We start from the raw sequence: 21,978 nt of genomic DNA, 5'->3' as shown, positions 1-21,978 counted from the left end.
ACAAGATTGATTTTCCCCAGCTATGTAAGGAGGGGGGTTCTGCTTAACCCCATTAACACGTATGATGTACATGATTTTGCGTTAAGGGGTTAAAAGAGTTGTCCCATCTAGGACATTCATGGAATACTGATAGGGTATTGCATAAATGTCTAATGAATGGGTCCCTACCAGGACGAAGAGCGCAACACTCATGTGCAGCGCCCTCCACATTTACTTAGCTATTTTCAGAAGTCCAATAGCAGTGAATGGAGAGCATGCACAGCCACCCCTCTGTTCACTGCTATGGGACTTCCAAATATAGCCAAGCCAATGCTTGGCTATTTTTGGAAGTTCCATAGCAGTTAATGAAGGGTGGCTGTGAAATCGGTCATTTATGGCATATCCTATCAATATGCCATAAATGCCCCACATCTGAAGGGGTTGTCCCACGAAAAATATTCTACATTTTCAAACCAGCATCTAGATCAGAATACTTTTGTAATTGTCATGCACTATATGATATCCGAAGTTTAATATTTTATATTATTTATGGGATAACCCCTTTCAGTGTAGTTCTGTAACTGAGAAATCAGAAGGAATGCTAGCTTATTAAAGGGATTGTGCAGTGCTAGTATATTGATAGCCTATCCTCAGGATACATAATCAATATAAGATCGGAGGGGGTCCAACTTCTGGCTAACCCTCTCCGCCAAACAGACATTAACAGCTGTTTAAAGAGGCTGCTCATCCCGTTCACTTGAATGGGACGAGTAGCTATAATTATACTGTGCAGCCTCACGCATTCACACGACTATGTATTTTATGGTCCGCAAAACAAAGATCGGCAAAAAATACAGATGACGTCCATGTTGCATCTGTTTGTTTTTTTTCAGACCCATTGTAACAATGCCTATTCTTGTCCGCAAAACAGATGGTGGAACTGTGGAACGGACTTACGGATGTGGACTGCACACAGTCTGCTGCCTCGTTGAAATGAATAGGTCCGCATTCAATCAGCAAAGAAACGCAGAGCAGATGATACGGTCTTAGGACTCATGCATGAGGCCGTAAGTGTTTAGCGGTCTGTAAATCACGGATTGGCAAAACACGGATACCAGCCAAGTGCATACTGCCATTTTTTGTTACTCCTGCAGAAATGTCTTATCCTTGTCTGCAAAATGGACAAGAATAGGACATGTTCTATTTTTTGCGGGGCTGCGAAATGGACTTATGGAAGCTGACAGCACATGATGTGCTGTCTGCATCTTTTGCAGCCCCATTGAGGTGAATGGGTCCGCATCAGATCTGCAAAAAATGCAGATCGGATGCAGAACAAAACTATGGGCGTGAGCATGAGCCCTTAGACACTGTGCAGTTAGACAGTAAAGAGGGCGCAACACTCGCACGAGTGATGGGTCCTCTTCAAACAGCTGATCGGGAGGGGTACTGGGAGTCAGACCCCAGCAGATCTGATATTGATGACTTGTCCTGAGGATAGATCATCAATATACCAGCGCTGCACAACCCCTTAAATTCATAGAATGATGATATAGATATATAATCTATAGATAGATAGATAGATAGATAGATAGATAGATAGATAGATAGATAGATAGATAGATAGATATATTGATAAAGATGATAGAGAGATAGAGAGATAAAGAGATAGATAGATAGATAGATAGATAGATAGATAGATAGATAGATAGATAGATAGATAGATGTGAATGGAGGAATACATATATAGTAGATATAGTACATATTAGATAGATACATAGAGAAAAATTAGATATATAGATAGACAGATAGTAGACATTATATAGATATTAGATAGATACATAGAGATAGATTAGATAGATAGATGATATTAGAAAGATGGCAAGATAGATAGATGGATAATAGATAGATATACACTGCTCAAAAAAATAAAGGGAACACTTAAACAACACAATGTAACTCCAAGTCAATCACACTTCTGTGAAATCAAACTGTCCACTTAGGAAGCAACACTGAGTGACAATCAATTTCACATGCTGTTGTGCAAATGGGATAGACAACAGGTGGAAATTGTAGGCAATTAGCAAGACACCCCCAATAAAGGAGTGGTTCTGCAGGTGGTCACCACAGACCACTTCTCAGTTCCTATGCTTCCTGGCTGATGTTTTGGTCCCTTTTGAATGCTGGCGGTGCTTTCACTCTAGTGGTAGCATGAGACGGAGTCTACAACCCACACAAGTGGCTCAGGTAGTGCAGCTTATCCAGGATGGTACATCAATGCGAGCTGTGGCAAGAAGGTTTGCTGTGTCTGTCAGCGTAGTGTCCAGAGCATGGAGGCGCTACCAGGAGACAGGCCAGTACATCAGGAGACGTGGAGGAGGCCGTAGGAGGACAACAACCCAGCAGCAGGACCGCTACCTCCGCCTTTGTGCAAGGAGGAACAGGAGGAGCACTGCCAGAGCCCTGCAAAATGACCTCCAGCAGGCCACAAATGTGCATGTGTCTGCTCAAACGGTCAGAAACAGACTCCATGAGGGTGATATGAGGGCCCGACGTCCACAGGTGGGGGTTGTGCTTACAGCCCAACACCGTGCAGGACGTTTGACATTTGCCAGAGAACACCAAGATTGGCAAATTCGCCACTGGTGCCCTGTGCTCTTTACAGATGAAAGCAGGTTCACACTGAGCACATGTGACAGACGTGACAGAGTCTGGAGAAGCCGTGGAGAACGTTCTGCTGCCTGCAACATCCTCCAGCATGACCGATTTGGCATTGGGTCAGTAATGGTGTGGGGTGGCATTTCTTTGGAGGGCCGCACAGCCCTCCATGTGCTCGCCAGAGGTAGCCTGACTGCCATTAGGTACCGAGATGAGATCCTCAGACCCCTTGTGAGACCATATGCTGGTGCGGTTGGCCCTGGGTTCCTCCTAATGCAAGACAATGCTAGACCTCATGTGGCTGGAGTGTGTCAGCAGTTCCTGCAAGACGAAGGTATTGATGCTATGGACTGGCCCACCCGTTCCCCAGACCTGAATCCAATTGAGCACATCTGGGACATCATGTCTCGCTCTATCCACCAACGTCACGTTGCACCACAGACTGTCCAGCAGTTGGCAGATGCTTTAGTCCAGGTCTGGGAGGAGATCCCTCAGGAGACCGTCCGCCACCTCATCAGGAGCATGCACAGGCGTTGTAGGGAGGTCATACAGGCACGTGGAGGCCACACACACTACTGAGCCTCATTTTGACTTGTTTTAAGGACATTACATCAAAGTTGGATCAGCCTGTAGTGTGTTTTTCCACTTTAATTTTGAGTGTGACTCCAAATCCAGACCTCCATGGGTTTAAAAATTTGATTTCCATTTTTTTATTTTTGTGTGATTTTGTTGTCAGCACATTCAACTATGTAAAGAACAAAGTATTTCAGAAGAATATTTTATTAATTCAGATCTAGGATGTGTTATTTTTGTGTTCCCTTTATTTTTTTGAGCAGTGTAGATAGGTAAATAGAGAAATAGATACATAGTAGATACATATTAGATAGACATTATCTCAAGGCACAAGTGACCGTCTGACTTAAAATCCTTGACACCATCATCGCCCCAATCCTCCTGTATGGCAGCAAAGTCTGGGGTCCAGACACATACCCAGACTGGTCAAAGTGGGACCCTGGGCCAACAGGAATATTCCACCTAGAATTCTGTAAAAATATTCTCCAGGTCCACAGGAGCACCTCAAACAGTGCCTGTCGAGCAGAACTGGGCAGATTCCCACTTTACATTGCTGTCCAGAAGAGGGCGCTATCATTCAGGGCCCATCTGCATAGCAGCAGTCCTAGCTCTTACCATCACAAAGCCTTGCTACACCAAGAAGCCCAAGAAACACAAAGCACCCCGCAACAAGTCACCCAAACTCAGCCTGCCCAACTACCAACCAATACAGCCTGGCAAAGGGGGAAATTCAGAGGATGATACACAAGAGCAAAGAGTAGTATAGCAACATCTGGAGAAAAGACATAAGAACATCACAAACACTGACAGTATACCAGAGCCTGCAGAATGAGTACAAACTGGCCCCATATCTGGAGAAACTCCCCAACCCCAGAGACTGACAGATCCTGAGCCGATACAATGTGAGCGCCCACAGCCTGCTCATCGAATCCGGGCGGCACCGACAGAGGTACATGTCCAGCAGTGCGACCAGGAGGTCGTGGAGGATGAGGCTCACTTCCTGCTGCGGTGCCGCAAATACTCAGCATGCTCACTTCAGGAGACTGTCTGATCCCTGCCCAGACTTCCCCTCCATGAAGGAGAAAGAGAGACTCAACATACTGCTGGGGGCAAAAGAGAACACAGCAGCCATAGCAGCACAATATATTACTGCCTGCCATAGACTGAGAGGAGCCTTATATACCATGGACTCCTATATCCCCACCCTGGATGTGCCCAAATCCCCAAAACTTACCCTATACCCCCACCCTGGACATGTCCCCATCCCCCAACACTACCCAATTATTTCCCACTTGCTTTGGCAATGCTAAAATGTATTTAGTCCTGTTAATAAAGCTGATTTGATTTGATTTGATTACATAGATAGATAGAGATAGATAGATAGATAGATAGATAGATAGATAGATAGATAGATACATAGAGATAAATTAGATAGATAGATATATAGATATATAGAAAGATAGATAGAAAGATAGATATTAGATAAATACATAGAGATTAGATAGATATTAGATAGATAGATAGATAGATAGATAGATAGATAGATAGATAGATAGATAGATAGATAATTAGATAATAGATATCGAGTAAATAGAGAAATAGATAGATAGTAAATACATATTAGATAGATACATAGAGATAAATTACATAGATAGATAATATATAGATAGATAGTACTGTAGATAGACAGACCATATATCTATACATAGAACTGCAGACACAATTAGTTAGTACCGCTTCTCCCGGGTATAAGGTGTCATCCTCAGTTCACACTTTACCACTGTTGTCCAGTGGACGGTGACATGGCTGCAGACCCCCCCTCTATAACGATGAGAGGGCACTTTTGCTGCCAGTGTCCTGTTTTGTGCCCACACAATAAGACGGTCACACAGTTCAGTGGAAACCCAACAAGAGCTGGTGACCCGCGAGCCCTGCTTTACATAAGAATTAACATCACTATTCACACACTGCTGCAATGGCGGCCGGGAGTTTGTAAATGGCAGGTCCTGATTTAAAACCTTTTTTTTTTTTTTTTAAGGAGCCCAAAAGAAAAGAGGAGAACTTGGATCTCATCTGCATTACAGATCAGGCCTCTTTCAGAAAATCAATCATCCATAATTCATTACATGTTTCCTGCAGGGCCTAGAGACAGGAGTGATCCTAGCAACAGGACCCTAGCAACAGCAGCTAATCCCAGCCAATCCCCTCCCTGCCCTCTGCACACTCAGCCAATCAGGGCGCTGATAGTCCACACACCGGTAACGCAGACACACTCCCAGTCCGCACTAATCTGCCGTTAGGCTTCTCTCCGAGAATTAACATAGTGTTTGCAAAATAACATAAGGAAAACAAGAGCGATCCTGCTTTCTGCCGGGTTATTGACGGAAAGACCATGTTCTCAGATTAGGGAAAATAACTGGGGAAATTAGGATTGTATACCTATCAATTACAGACATCTCTTCCTTCTCCTTGTCACAGATACGAGATAATCGGGGAGGCCTGTGTGAGCGAGGTGTCAACCTAAATGGTGATACCGCTTTCATCTCAGGTGCTTCATAGCTAGGCTTTGTAGAAAGACAGACATATGTCAGACAGATAAACAGAGATAGATAGATAGATAGATAGATAGATAGATAGAAGAGAGATAGATAGAAGAGAGATAGATAGATATAGATAGATATTAGATAGATAGATAGATAGATAGATAGATAGATAGATAGATAGATAGATAGATAGATATTAGATAGATAGATACAGGGCCGGATTAAGAGCATCATGGGCCTGGTGCAGAAGATTTTAATGGGCCTTTTTATAGAAAATGAAAACGCAACGCAGAGCAACTTTTTATAGCACAAATAAAGTGTGAATTTACGCAAAATTACACATGTGAAAATACGCATGCATAAAGTTTGAAGTGTGAACGGGTCTGCGTAATCCCATTCAAGTCTATTGGACTAAAGTTCATGCGTAATTTTGAAGCAGATTTACGCACGGGTTTGCGTGTGAAAAATCTGCTGTGTGAACTTAGCCTAAGTGTACAGTCGTGGCCAAAAGTTTTGAGAATGACACAAATATTAGTTTTCACAAAGTTTGCTGCTAAACTGCTTTTAGATCTTTGTTTCAGTTGTTTCTGTGATGTAGTGAAATATAATTACACGCACTTCATACGTTTCAAAGGCTTTTATCGACAATTACATGACATTTATGCAAAGAGTCAGTATTTGCAGTGTTGGCCCTTCTTTTTCAGGACCTCTGCAATTCGACTGGGCATGCTCTCAATCAACTTCTGGGCCAATTCCTGACTGATAGCAACCCATTCTTTCATAATCACTTCTTGGAGTTTGTCAGAATTAGTGGGTTTTTGTTTGTCCACCCGCCTCTTGAGGATTGACCACAAGTTCTCAATGGGATTAAGATCTGGGGAGTTTCCAGGCCATGGACCCAAAATGTCAACGTTTTGGTCCCCGAGCCACTTAGACATCACTTTTGCCTTATGGCACGGTGCTCAATCATGGTGGAAAATGCATTGTTCTTCACCAAACTGTTGTTGGATTGTTGGAAGAAGTTGCTGTTGGAGGGTGTTTTGGTACCATTCTTTATTCATGGCTGTGTTTTTGGGCAAAATTGTGAGTGAGCCCACTCCCTTGGATGAGAAGCAACCCCACACATGAATGGTCTCAGGATGCTTTACTGTTGGCATGACACAGGACTGATGGTAGCGCTCACCTTTTCTTCTCCGGACAAGCCTTTTTCCAGATGCCCCAAACAATCGGAAAGAGGCTTCATCGGAGAATATTATTTTGCCCCAGTCCTCAGCAGTCCATTCACCATACTTTCTGCAGAAGTTCAATCTGTCCCTGATGTTTTTTTTGGAGAGAAGTGGCTTCTTTGCTGGCCTTCTTGACACCAGGCCATCTTCCAAAAGTCTTCACCTCACTGTGCGTGCAGATGCGCTCACACCTGCCTGCTGCCATTCCTGAGCAAGCTCTGCACTGGTGGCACTCCGATCCCGCAGCTGAATCCTCTTTAGGAGACGATCCTGGCGCTTGCTGGACTTTCTTGGCGCCCTGAAGCCTTCTTAACAAGAATTGAACCTCTTTCCTTGAAGTTCTTGATGATCCTATAAATTGTTGATTGAGGTGCAATCTTAGTAGCCACAATATCCTTGCCTGTGAAGCCATTTTTATGCAACGCAATGATGGCTGCACGCGTTTCTTTGCAGGTCATCATGGTTAACAATGGAAGAACAATGATTTCAAGCATCACCCTGTCAAGTCTGCCATTTTAACCCAATCAGCCTGACATAATGATCTCCAGCCTTGTGCTCGTCAACATTCTCACCTGAGTTAACAAGACGATTACTGAAATGATCTCAGCAGGTCCTTTAATGACAGCAATTAAATGCAGTGGAAAGTTTTTTTGGGATTAAGTTAATTTTTATGGCAAAGAAGGACTATGCAATTCATCTGATCACTCTTCATAACATTCTGGAGTATATGAAAATTGCTATTATAAAAACTTAAGCAGCAACTTTCCAATTTCCAATATTTATGTAATTCTCAAAACTTTTGGCCACGACTGTACATCTCTGGCCACAGTTTAAATATACAGCCATCTATATAGATGGCTGTATTATGTATAGCCACCCCCCAAGGAGTTAACTAGTGCTGCTGGATATGTCATTCAGGAGCATGAAAAAGCTATTCACGTCTAGCTTTTCCATGCTCCTGAATGGCATATGTGTTTATAAAAGCTAATCTATTATAAGCAGATATGCCATTGAGGAGCTTGGAAAAGATAGGTAGGCAAGAAATAGTCGCCTAGCTTTTCCATGCTCCTGAATGGCATATCTGCTTGTGTGGTCCTGGTCAAGACAATCTCCTGAACTCCAAACTGAATGTCAGAATGGGAAAGAAAGGGGATTTAAGCAATTTTGAGCGTGGCATGGTTGTTGGTGCCACCGGGTACCACTCATCTCCACTACAAATAGGAAAAAGAGGCTACAATTTGCACGAGCTCACCAAAATTGGACTGTTGAAGACTGGAAAAATGTTGCCTGGTCTGATGAGTCTCGATTTCTGTTGAGACATTCAAATGGTAGAGTCCGAATTTGGCGTAAACAGAATGAGAACATGTATCCATCCTCTGATGGCTACTTCCAGCAGGATAATGCACCATGTCACAAAGCTCGAATCATTTAAAATTGGTTTCTTGAACATGACAATGAGTTCACTGTACTAAAATGGCCCCCACAGTCACCAGATCTCAACCCAATAGAGCATCTTTGGGATGTGGTGGAACGGGAGCTTCGTGCCCTGGATGTGCATCCCTCAAATCTCCATCAACTGCAAGATGCTATCCTATCGATATGGGCCAACATTTCTAAAGAATGCTATCAGCACCTTGTTGAATCAATGCCACGTAGAATTAAGGCAGTTCTGAAGGCAAAAGGGGGTCCAACACCGTATTAGTATGGTGTTCCTAATAATTCTTTAGGTGAGTGTATATATATATATATATATATATATATATTTTAGTAATTACACATTTATTTTGTGCCATACATTTTTTTACAATTACAAAAAAAATTCCGGGGATGCAGATTGGATGTTACCTCCTTCTTTTATTAGCACATGATTCAACCAATTAAAACACATGTAAGACTGTTAGGCTACTTTCACACTTGCGTTCGGAGCGGATCCATCTGGTGTCTGCACAGACGGATCCGCTCCTATAATGCAAACGATGGTATCCGTTCAGAACGGATCCGTCTGCATTATATTTAAAAAAAATATAAGTCTAAAAGTTAGTCAGACTTTGCATTGAAAGTCAATGGGGGACGGATCCGTTTGAAATTGCACCATATTGTGTCAACTTCAAACTGATCCGTCCCCATTGACTTACATTGTAAGTCTGGACGGATCCGTTTGGCTCCGCACGGCCAGGCGGACACCCGAACGCTGCAAGCTGCGTTCGTGTGTCCGCCTGCTGAGCGGAACGGAGGCCAAGCGGAGCCAGACTGAGGCATTCTGAGCGGATCCGCATCCACTCAGAATGCATTGGGGCTGTACGGATCCGTTCGGGGCCGCTTGTGAGAGCCTACAAACGGAACTCACAAGCGGAACCCCGAACGCTAGTGTGAAAGTAGCCTTACCCGTTCTATAGTAACACTGCGTGTCGGCGGATGGGGGCAGGACATATACCGGAAGGAGCATCAGTGCCGCACCTCCACGTGACACACGACACGCACATCACATGGCTCACACTCAAAAGAAAACATGCATTTAAGGTGGGGGGTTTTCTCCCCATTGCAATTTAATGTGCACAAAGGGCAATCTCAAGTGGTAGTGTCTCTTTTTGTTAAGTTGTTCCATTTGTTGTGGCTGGCCGTCTCTGCAGCCCCCTCAGGATCCTCATCTGGGGGCTCTCACTTGCTGCTTATTGTTTCCATGTTTTAATATGTACTTATTGTGTATTTAATAAAGATTTTGGTATTTATTCTGTATGGAGGCTATTAGTTTTTTGTGTAGGTTGTAATTGATAGTGGTCCCTCCAGTTATAATCATATAGGCATCCGAGTTTATTATTTGGTGTTATATATTTTACAGATAATACAAACGGATCCGTTCATGACGGATGCATGCGGTTGTATTATTGTAACGGATCTGTTTTTGCAGATCCATGACGGATCCGCCCAAAATGCGAGTGTGAAAGTATCCTAACTAGAGTTGAGCGAACACCTGGATGTTCGGGTTCGAGAAGTTCGGCTGAACTTCCCGGAAATGTTCGGGTTCGGGATCCGAACCCGACCTGAACTTCGTCCCGAACCCCATTGAAGTCAATGGGGACCCGGACTTTTCGGCACTAAAAAGGCTGTAAAACAGCCCAGGAAAGAGCTAGAGGGCTGCAAAAGGCAGCAACATGTAGGTAAATCCCCTGCAAACAAATGTGGATAGGGAAATGAATTAAAATAAAAATAAAATAAATAAAAATTAACCAATATCAATTGGAGAGAGGTCCCATAGCAGAGAATCTGGCTTCACGTCACCCCTCACTGTAACAGTCCATTGTCATATATTTAGGCCCCGGCACCCAGGCAGAGGAGAGAGGTCCCTTAACAGAGAATCTGGCTTCATGTCAGCAGAGAATCAGTCTGCATGTCCTGGCAGAGAATCATGCTTTACGTCACCCAACACTGGAACAGTCCATTGTCAGATATTTAGGCCCAGGCACCCAGACAGAGGAGAGAGGTCCCGTAACAGAGAATCTGGCTTCATGTCAGCACAGAATCAGTCTGCATGTCATAGCAGAGAATCAGGCTTTACGTCACCCAACACTGGAACAGTCCATTGTCAGATATTTAGGCCCAGGCACCCAGGCAGAGGAGAGAGGTCCCGTAACAGAGAATCTGGCTTCATGTCAGCAGAGAATCAGTCTTCATGTCATAGTAGAGAATCAGGCTTCACGTCACCCACCACTGGAACAGGCCACTGTCAGATATTTTTAGGCCCCGGCACCTAGACAGAGGAGAGAGGTCCCATAACAGAGATTCAGGCTTCATGTCAGCAGAGAATCAGTCTGCATGTCATAGCAGAGAATCATGCTTTACGTCACCCAACACTGGAACAGTCCATTGTCAGATATTTAGGCCCAGGCACCCAGGCAGAGGAGAGAGGTCCCGAAACAGAGAATCTGGCTTCATGTCAGCAGAGAATCAGTCTGCATGTCCTAGCAGAGAATCATGCTTTACGTCACCCAACACTGGAACAGTCCATTGTCAGATATTTAGGCCCAGGCACCCAGGCAGAGGAGAGAGGTCCCTTAACAGAGAATCTGGCTTCATGTCAGCAGAGAATCAGTCTGCATGTCATAGCAGAGAATCAGGCTTTACGTCACCCAACACTGGAACAGTCTATTGTCAGATATTTAGGCCCAGGCGCCCAGGCACCCAGGCAGAGGAGAGAGGTCCCTAACAGAGAATCTGGCTTCATGTCAGCAGAGAATCAGTCTGCATGTCATAGCAGAGAATCAGGCTTTACGTCACCCAACACTGGAACAGTCCATTGTCAGATATTTAGGCCCAGGCACCCAGGCAGAGGAGAGAAGTCCCGTAACAGAGAATCTGGCTTCATGTCAGCAGAGAATCAGTCTTCATGTCATAGCAGAGAATCAGGCTTCTTGTCACCCACCACTGGAACAGGCCACTGTCAGATATTTTTAGGCCCCGACACCCAGACAAAGGAGAGAGGTCCCATAACAGAGATTCAGGCTTCATGTCAGCAGAGAATCAGTCTTCATGTCATAGCAGAGAATCAGGCTTCACGTCACCCACCACTGGAACAGTCCATTGTCACATATTTAGGCCCAGGCACCCAGGCAGAGGAGAGAGGTCCCATAACAGAGATTCAGGCTTCATGTCAGTAGAGAATCAGTCTTCATGTCATAGCAGAGAATCAGGCTTCACGTCACCCACCACTGGAACAGGCCACTGTCACATATTTAGGCCCAGGCACCCAGGCAGAGGAGAGAGGTCCCATAACAGAGATTCAGGCTTCATGTCAGCAGAGAATCAGGCTTCATGTCACCCACCACTGGAACAGGCCACTGTCAGATATTTTTAGGCCCCGGCACCCAGACAGAGGAGAGGTTCATTCAACTTTGGGTTGCCCCGCAATATAATGGTAAAATGAAAATAAAAATAGGATTGAATGAGGAAGTGCCCTGGAGTACAATAATATATTGTTAAGGGGAGGTAGTTAATGTCTAATCTGCACAAGGGATGGACAGGTCCTGTGGGATCCATGCCTGGTTCATTTTTATGAACGTCAGCTTGTCCACATTGGCTGTAGACAGGCGGCTGCGTTTGTCTGTAATGACGTCCCCTGCCGTGCTGAATACACGTTCAGACAAAACGCTGGCCGCCGGGCAGGCCAGCACCTCCAAGGCATAAAAGGCTAGCTCTGGCCACGTGGACAATTTGGAGACCCAGAAGTTGAATGGGGCCGAACCATCAGTCAGTACGTGGAGGGGTGTGCACAGGTACTGTTCCACCATGTTATTGAAATGTTGCCTCCTGCTAACACGTTCCGTATCAGGTGGTGGTGCAGTTAGCTGTGGCGTGGTGACAAAACTTTTCCACATCTCTGCCATGCTAACCCTGCCCTCAGAGGAGCTGGCCGTGACACAGCTGCGTTGGCGACCTCTTGCTCCTCCTCTGCCTTCGCCTTGGGCTTCCACTTGTTCCCCTGTGACATTTGGGAATGCTCTCAGTAGCGCGTCTACCAACGTGCGCTTGTACTAGCGCATCGTACTATTACGCTCCAGTGCATGAAGTAAGGTAGGCACATTGTCTTTGTACCGGGGATCCAGCAGGGTGGCAACCCAGTAGTCCGCACACGTTAAAATGTGGGCAACTCTGCTGTCGTTGCGCAGGCACTGCAGTATGTAGTCGCTCATGTGTGCCAGGCTGCCCAGAGGTAAGGACAAGCTGTCCTCTGTGGGAGGCGTATCGTCATCGTCCTGCGTTTCCCCCCAGCCACACACCAGTGATGGGCCAAAGCTGCGTTGGGTGCCAGCCCGCTGTGAACCTGCTTCATCCTCATCCTCCTCCACCTCCTCCTCATCCTCGTCCTCCTCGTCCTCCAGTAGTGGGCCCTGTCTGGCCACATTTGCACCTGGCCTCTGCTGTTGCAAAAAACCTCCCTCTGAGTCACTTCGTAGAGACTGGCCTGAAAGTGCTAAAAATGACCCCTCTTCCTCCTCCTGGGCCACCTCCTCTTCCATCATCGCCCTAAGTGTTTTCTCAAGGAGACATAGAAGTGGTATTGTAACGCTGATAACGGCGTCATTGCCACTGGCCATGTTGGTGGAGTACTCGAAACAGCGCAACAGGGCACACAGGTCTCGCATGGAGGCCCAGTCATTGGTGGTGAAGTGGTGCTGTTCCGCAGTGCGACTGACCCGTGCTTACTGCAGCTGAAACTCCACTATGGCCTGCTGCTGCTCGCACAGTCTGTCCAGCATGTGCAAGGTGGAGTTCCACCTGGTGGGCACGTCGCATATGAGGCGGTGAGCGGGAAGGCCGAAGTTACGCTGTAGCGCAGACAGGCGAGCAGCGGCAGGATGTGAACGCCGGAAGCGCGAACAGACGGCCCGCACTTTATGCAGCAGCTCTGACATGTCGGGGTAGTTGTGAATGAACTTCTGCACCACCAAATTCAGCACATGCGCCAGGCAAGGGATGTGCGTCAAACCGGCTAGTCCCAGAGCTGCATCGAGATTTCGCCCATTATCGCACACCACCAGGCCGGGCTTGAGGCTCACCGGCAGCAACCACTCGTCGGTCTGTTGTTCTATATCCCCCACAACTCCTGTGCGGTGTGGGGCCTGTCCCCCAAACATATGAGTTTCAGAACGGCCTGCTGACGTTTACCCCGGGCTGTGCTGAAGTTGGTGGTGAAGGTGTGTGGCTGACTGGATGAGCAGGTGGAAGAAGAGGAGGAGGAAGCTGAGTAGGAGGAGGAGGAGACAGGAGGCAAAGAATGTTGCCCTGCGATCCTTGGCGGCGGAAGGACGTGCGCCAAACAGCTCTCCGCCTGGGGCCCAGCCGCCACTACATTTACCCAGTGTGCAGTTAGGGAGATATAGCGTCCCTGGCCGTGCTTACTGGTCCACGTATCTGTGGTTAGGTGGACCTTGCCACAGATGGCGTTGCACAGTGCACACTTGATTTTATCGGATACTTGGTTGTGCAGGGAAGCCACGGCTCTCTTGGAGAAGTAGTGCCGGCTGGGAACAACATACTGTGGGACAGCAAGCGACATGAGCTGTTTGAAGCTGTCTGTGTCCACCAGCCTAAATGACAGCATTTCCTAGGCCAGTAGTTTAGAAATGCTGGCATTCAGGGCCAGGGATCGAGGGTGGCTAGGTGGGAATTTACGCTTTCTCTCAAATGTTTGTGAGATGGAGAGCTGAACGCTGCCGTGTGACATGGTTGAGATGCTTGGTGACGCAGGTGGTGGTGTTGGTGGTACATCCCATGTTTGCTGGGCGGCAGGTGCCAACGTTCCTCCAGAGGCGGAGGAAGAGGCCGAGGCGGCGGCAGCAGCAGCAGAAGAGGCCGAGGCGGCAGCAGCAGAAGAGGTAGCAGGGGGAGCCTGAGTGACTTCCTTGTTTTTAAGGTGTTTACTCCACTGCAGTTCATGCTTTGCATGCAGGTGCCTGGTCATGCAGGTTGTGCTAAGGTTCAGAACGTTAATGCCTCGCTTCAGGCTCTGATGGCACAGCGTGCAAACCACTCGGGTCTTGTCGTCAGCACATTGTTTGAAGAAGTGCCATGCCAGGGAACTCCTTGAAGCTGCCTTTGGGGTGCTCGGTCCCAGATGGCGGCGGTCAGTAGCAGGCGGAGTCTCTTGGCGGCGGGTGTTCTGCTTTTGCCCACTGCTCCCTCTTTGTCTTTTGCTACGCTGTTGGCTCGGTCTCACCACTGCCTCTTCCTCCAAACTGTGAAAGTCAGTGGCACGACCTTCATTCCATGTGGGGTCTAGGACCTCATCGTCCCCTGCATCGTCTTCCACCCAGTCTTGATCCCTGACCTCCTGTTCAGTCTGCACACTGCAGAAAGACGCAGCAGTTGGCACCTGTGTTTCGTCATCATCAGAGACGTGCTGAGGTGGTATTCCCATGTCCTCATCATCAGGAAACATAAGTGGTTGTGCGTTAGTGCATTCTATCTCTTCCACCCCTGGGGAAGGGCTAGGTGGATGCCCTTGGGAAACCCTGCCAGCAGAGTCTTCAAACAGCATAAGAGACTGCTGCATAACTTGAGGCTCAGACAGTTTCCCTGATATGCATGGGGGTGATGTGACAGACTGATTGTCACGGCTGTATGTGAGCAACAAGAGCATACACAGTAAATAGAGCTACTGACCGGACCCAAACTAGGGAGGATAAAGGGTGACCCCTGTCAGACCCTCAAAGCTCTCCCTATGCTGCTAAGCACATGCCCGGATCCAAATGGTGGAACGAAGCATACCCGCGTACCTAAGACTGATGACCACTGTAACCCCTACAATAGTGGAAGGGGCACGGCCACCGGTGCCCTGCTCAGTATATGGACGGCCCCTGGGTCACCTCGGATCCAGTCAGAAAACAAACAGAAACACTACAATGTCTGCACACTTAGCTGAAGGAGCTGCAGCAGCCGTGAAGACAGATCCAAAGACAGCTGGCAATATCCGGAGTACTTGCTGCAGCAGAACACAGGTCCAGTGAAATGATAGCCCACAAGTGAAGATACTCAAGCAAGAGATACAACTCAAATGAGAAATATAATCCGCTCCCTACAAAGGAGGAGGGGTGATTTAAAGGCAGAGAAATCAAACAGAGGAGGAACAGCTGGGAGGAAGGAAACAGAAAGTAAAGACCTCATCACAGGGGCGGAGAAACAGAGCAGTGAGAACTCCTCCAAGCTCTAGTAGTGACATCATCACAGGGGTGGAGAAACAGAGCTGTGAGAACGTCTCAAAGCTCTGGTAGTGCGACTGACCCGTGCGTACTGCAGCTGAAACTCCACTATGGCCTGCTGCTGCTCGCACAGTCTGTCCAGCATGTGCAAGGTGGAGTTCCACCTGGTGGGCACGTCGCATATGAGGCGGTGAGCGGGAAGGCCGAAGTTACGCTGTGGACTCCGGACACCCAGGACCCACCTTCTCAGGATGAGCCCTATGAAATTGCCTGATGAGGCGAGTGGCTTTAATGTCCGACACCGGAACCCACATCCTCTCCTCAGGACCATAACCCTTCCAATGAACGAGGTACTGAAGAGAACCGTGGACAATGCGAGAGTCCACAATTCTGGAAACCTCAAACTCCAGATTGCCATCAACCAAAATCGGAGGAGGAGGCAAAGAGGAGGGTACCGTGGGCTGGACATATGGTTTTAAGAGAGATCTGTGAAATACATTATGTTTCTTCCAAACCCGTGGAAGATCAAGACGGAAGGCAACAGGATTGATGACTGACAAGATTTTATAAGGCCCAATAAACTTGGGACCCAATTTCCAGGAGGGAACCTTCAGTTTAATATTTCTTGTAGACAACCACACCAGATCACCCACATTCAGGTCCGGACCAGGCACACGTCTCTTATCAGCCACACGCTTATACCTCTCACTCATCTTTCTAAGATTACTCTGAATCTTTTGCCAAATGGTAGACAAAGACGAGGAAAATCTCTCCTCCTCAGGTAAACCAGAAGGAGCCCCTCCCGAGAATGTCCCAAACTGCGGATGGAACCCATATGCACCAAAGAATGGCGACTTAGAAGATTCCTGACGACGGTTGTTCAGAGCAAACTCAGCAAGAGGGAGAAATGAACACCAATCCTCCTGGTTCTCTTCCACAAAACAGCGCAAATATGTCTCCAGATTCTGATTGAGGCGCTCAGTCTGACCATTCGACTGCGGGTGAAAAGCAGAAGAGAAGGACAGCCGAACCCCCAGGCGAGAGCAGAAAGCCTTCCAGAATCTGGACACAAACTGCGTGCCTCTATCGGAAACAATATCAGAGGGAATGCCATGCAATTTAACAATATGGCCGACAAAAGCTTGCGCCAACGTTTTAGCATTGGGTAAACCAGGGAAAGGTACGAAATGAGCCATGTTGCTAAAACGGTCCACCACCACCAGGATCACTGACTTCCCTGAGGAACGAGGAAGATCCGTGATAAAGTCCATGGACAGGTGTGTCCAAGGACGGGAAGGTATGGGTAACGGGAGAAGGGAACCTGAAGGCCGTGAACGAGGGACCTTAGCGCGAGCGCACGTCTCACAAGCAGCCACAAAACCCTCCACCGACTTACGAAGAGCCGGCCACCAAAATCTCAGAGCAATGAGATCTACTGTGGCTCTACTCCCGGGATGACCAGCAAGAACAGTATCATGATGCTCCTTGAAGAGTTTGTGACGTAGCTCAGGAGGCACAAACAACTTCCCAGAAGGACAACGGGCAGGTGCCTCAGTCTAGGCAGCCTGGACCTCGGCCTCCAAATCAGAATATAGAGCAGAAACAACTACCCCCTCCGCCAAAATGGGACCCGGGTCCTCAGAGTTTCCTCCTCCCGGAAAACAGCGAGAGAGAGCATCAGCCTTCACATTTTTGATCCCAGGGCGGAATGTAACTACAAAATTGAATCTGGAGAAGAACAGAGACCATCTGGCCTGTCTCGGATTCATACGCCTGGCCGACTCCAAGTATGCCAGATTCTTATGGTCGGTAAAAACGGTGATAGGGTGCCTGGCCCCCTCCAACCAATGGCGCCATTCCTCGAAAGCCAACTTGATGGCCAACAACTCCCTATCTCCCACATCATAGTTTTTCTCTGCCGGGGAGAGTTTATTAGAGAAAAAGGCACAGGGTCGCCATTTGGCAGGAGAAGAGCCCTGGGACAAAACCGCACCCACACCCACCTCGGAAGCATCCACCTCAACAATAAAAGGTAAGGAAACATCGGGATGCACCAAGACGGGAGCAGACGCAAAACTCTCTTTAATCTTAGAAAAAGCTGCAAGCGCCTCCTCCGACCAAGAGGAAAAATCCGCCCCCTTTTTTGTCATGTCAGTGAGGGGTTTGACAACAGAGGAATAATTCAAAATGAACTTTCTGTAATAGTTCGCAAAACCCAGAAAGCGCATCAATGCCTTCTGATTCTCAGGAAGCTCCCACTCAAGTACAGCACGGACCTTCTCCGGATCCATGCGAAAACTAGAAGCAGAGAGGAGAAAACCCAGAAATTGAATTTTCGATACCATAAAAAGACATTTCTCCAGCTTGGCGTACAATTTATTTTCCCGCAGAATCCGCAGATCCTGAAAAAGATGATCCTGATGGGTCTGAACATCAGGGGAAAAAATCAAAATATCATCAAGATACACCAATACAAATTTCCCCATTAAATGGTAGAAAATACTGTTAACAAAATGCTGAAAGACGGCCGGAGCATTCATCAGGCCGAAAGGCATAACGAGATTCTCGATATGCCCGTTAGGGGTATTAACCACCTCAGCCCCCATAGCTTAAACACCCTGAAAGACCAGGCCACTTTTTACACTTCTGACCTACACTACTTTCACCGTTTATTGCTCGGTCATGCAACTTACCACCCAAATGAATTTTACCTCCTTTTCTTCTCACTAATAGAGCTTTCATTTGGTGGTATTTCATTGCTGCTGACATTTTTACTTTTTTTTGTTATTAATCGAAATTTAACGATTTTTTTTGCAAAACAATGACATTTTTCCCTTTCAGTTGTAAAATTTTGCAAAAAAAACGACATCCATATATAAATTTTGCTCTAAATTTATTGTTCTACATGTCTTTGATAAAAAAAAATGTTTGGGTAAAAAAAAAATGGTTTGGGTAAAAGTTATAGCGTTTACAAACTATGGTACAAAAATGTGAATATCCGCTTTTTGAAGCAGCTCTGACTTTCTGAGCACCTGTCATGTGTCCTGAGGTTCTACAATGGCTAGACAGTACAAACACCCCACAAATGACCCCATTTCGGAAAGTAGACACCCTAAGGTATTCACTGATGGGCATAGTGAGTTCATAGAACTTTTTATTTTTTGTCACAAGTTAGCGGAAAATTATGATTTTTATTTTATTATTTTTTTCTTACAAAGTCTCATATTTTATACAAAGACAACTTTGTATAAAAAAATGGGAAAAGTCTTTTGCCAAGATATTTCTCTCACCCAGCATGGGTATATGTAAAATGACACCCCAAAACACATTCCCCAACTTCTCCTGAATACAGAGATACCACATGTGTGACACTTTTTTGCAGCCTAGGTGGGCAAAGGGGCCCATATTCCAAAGAGCACCTTTCGGATTTCACCGGTCATTTTTTACACATTTTGATTTCAAACTTCTTACCACACATTTGGTCCCCTAGAATGCCAGGGCAGTATAACTACCCCACAAGTGACCCCATTTTGGAAAGAAGACACCCCAAGGTATTCGCTGATAGGCATAGTGAGTTCATGGAAGTTTTTATCTTTTGTCACAAGTTAGTGGAATATGAGATTTTGTAAGAAAAAAATAAAAAATAAATAAATCCTCATTTTCCACTAACTTGTGACAAAAAATAAAAAATTCTAGGAACTCGCCATGCCCCTCACGGAATACCTTGGGGTGTCTTCTTTCCAAAATGGGGTCACTTGTTGGGTAGTTATACTGCCCTGGCATTCTAGGGGCCCAAATGTGTGGTAAGGAGTTTGAAATCTAATTCTGTAAAAAATGGCCAGTGAAATCCGAAAGGTGCTCTTTGGAATGTGGGCCCCTTTGCCCACCTAGGCTGCAAAAAAGTGTCACACATCTGGTGTCTCCGTATTCAGGAGAAGTTGGGGAATGTGTTTTGGGGTGTCATTTTACATATACCCATGCTGGGTGAGATAAATATCTTGGTCAAATGCCAACTTTGTAAAAAAAAAATGGGAAAAGTTGTCTTTGCCAAGATATTTCTCTCACCCAGCATGGGTATATGTAAAATGACACCCCAAAACACATTCCCCAACTTCTCCTGAGTACGGCGATACCACATGTGTGGCACTTTTTTGCAGCCTAGGTGGGCAAAGGGGCCCATATTCCAAAGAGCACCTTTCGGATTTCACCGGTCATTTTTTACACATTTTGATTTCAAACTTCTTACCACACATTTGGGCCCCTAGAATGCCAGGGCAGTATAACTACCCCACAAGTGACCCCATTTTGGAAAGAAGACACCCCAAGGTATTTCGTGATGGGCATAGTGAGTTCATGGAAGTTTTTATTTTTTTTCACAAGTTAGTGGAATATGAGACTTTGTAAGGAAAAAAAAAATAAAAAAAATCATCATTTTCCACTAACTTGTGACAAAAAATAAAAAATTCTAGGAACTCGCCATGCCCCTCACGGAATACCTTGGGGTGTCTTCTTTCCAAAATGGGGTCACTTGTGGGGTAGTTATACTGCCCTGGCATTTTCCAGGGGGCCTAATGTGTGGTAAGTAGGTAAATGACCTGTGAAATCCCAAAGGTGCTCTTTGGAATGTGGGCCCCTTTACCCACCTAGGCTGCAAAAAAGTGTCACACATGTGGTATTGCCGTATTCAGGAGAAGTTGGGCAATGTGTTTTGGGGTGTCTTTTTACATATACTCATGCTGGGTGAGAGAAATATCTCGGCAAAAGACAACTTTTCCCATTTTTTTATACAAAGTTGGCATTTGACCAAGATATTTATCTCACCCAGCATGGGTATATGTAAAATGACACCCCAAAACACATTGCCCAACTTCTCCTGAGTACGGCGATACCAGATGTGTGACACTTTTTTGCAGCCTAGATGCGCAAAGGGGCCCACATTCCTTTTATGAGGGCATTTTTAGACATTTTGGAAAGAAGACACCCCAAGGTATTCAATGAGGGGCATGGCGAGGTCATCGAAAAAAAAATTTTTTGGCACAAGTTAGCGGAAATTGATTTTATTTATTTTTTTCTCACAAAGTCTCCCTTTCCGCTAACTTGGGACAAAAATTTCAATCTTTCATGGACTCAATATGCCCCTCACGGAATACCTGGGGGTGTCTTATTTCCAAAATGGGGTCACATGTGGGGTATTTATACTGCCCTGGCATTCTAGGGGCCCTAAAGCGTGAGAAGAAGTCTGGAATATAAATGTCTAAAAATTTTTACGCATTTGGATTCCGTGAGGGGTATGGTGAGTTCATGTGAGATTTAATTTTTTGACACAAGTTAGTGGAATATGAGACTTTGTAAGAAAAAAAAAAAAATTCCGCTAACTTGGGCCAAAAAAATGTCTGAATGGAGCCTTACAGGGGGGTGATCAATGACAGGGGGGTGATCAATGACAGGGGGGTGATCAGGGAGTCTATATGGGGTGATCACCCCCCTGTCATTGATCACCCCCCTATAAGGCTCCATTCAGATGTCCGTATGTGTTTTGCGGATCCGATCCATGTATCCGTGGATCCGTAAAAATCATACGGACATCTGAATGCAGCCTGACAGGGGGGGTGATCAATGACAGGGGGGGTGATCAATGACAGGGGGGTGATCAGGGAGTCTATATGGCGTGATCTTTCCCCCGGTAGGCTCCAGGGAGACGCCTGTATGTGTTTTGCGGATCCGATCCATCTATCAGTGGATCCGTAAAAATCATGCGGACATCTGAATGGAGCTTTACAGGGGGGTGATCAATGACAGGGGGGTAATCAATGACAGGGGGGTGATCAGGGAGTCTATATGGCGTGATCACCACAGTCATTGATCACGCCCCTGTAAGGCTCCATTCAGACGTCCGTATGCGTTTTGCGGATCCGATCCATCTATCAGTGGATCCGTAAAAATCATGCGGACATCTGAATGGAGCTTTACAGGGGGGTGATCAATGACAGGGGGGTAATCAATGACAGGGGGGTGATCAGGGAGTCTATATGGGGTGATCACCACAGTCATTGATCACGCCCCTGTAAGGCTCCATTCAGACGTCCGTATGCGTTTTGCGGATCCGATCCATCTATCAGTGGATCCGTAAAAATCATGCGGACATCTGAATGGAGCTTTACAGGGGGGTGATCAATGACAGGGGGGTAATCAATGACAGGGGGGTGATCAGGGAGTCTATATGGGGTGATCACCACAGTCATTGATCACGCCCCTGTAAGGCTCCATTCAGACGTCCGTATGCGTTTTGCGGATCCGATCCATCTA

At 46.3% G+C, this 21,978-nt stretch overlaps 1 long non-coding RNA gene across 1 annotated transcript in view; it reads left to right on the top strand.

Moving 5' to 3' along the window:
• Positions 1 to 779: 779 nt before the first annotated feature.
• LOC121002713 overlaps positions 780 to 21,978 on the top strand; it is a 471,797-nt gene continuing 450,598 nt past the window's right edge. Inside the window, exon 1 of the long non-coding RNA XR_005779315.1 lies at positions 780 to 841. This is a non-coding gene — a long non-coding RNA (uncharacterized LOC121002713). The remainder of the gene's footprint in view (positions 842 to 21,978) is intronic.

Source organism: Bufo bufo, chromosome 5 (assembly GCF_905171765.1).
Source record: "Bufo bufo chromosome 5, aBufBuf1.1, whole genome shotgun sequence".
NCBI lineage: Eukaryota > Metazoa > Chordata > Amphibia > Anura > Bufonidae > Bufo > Bufo bufo.
Note: the sequence above shows the minus strand (reverse complement) of the source record. Positions and strands in the feature narration are given on the sequence as shown.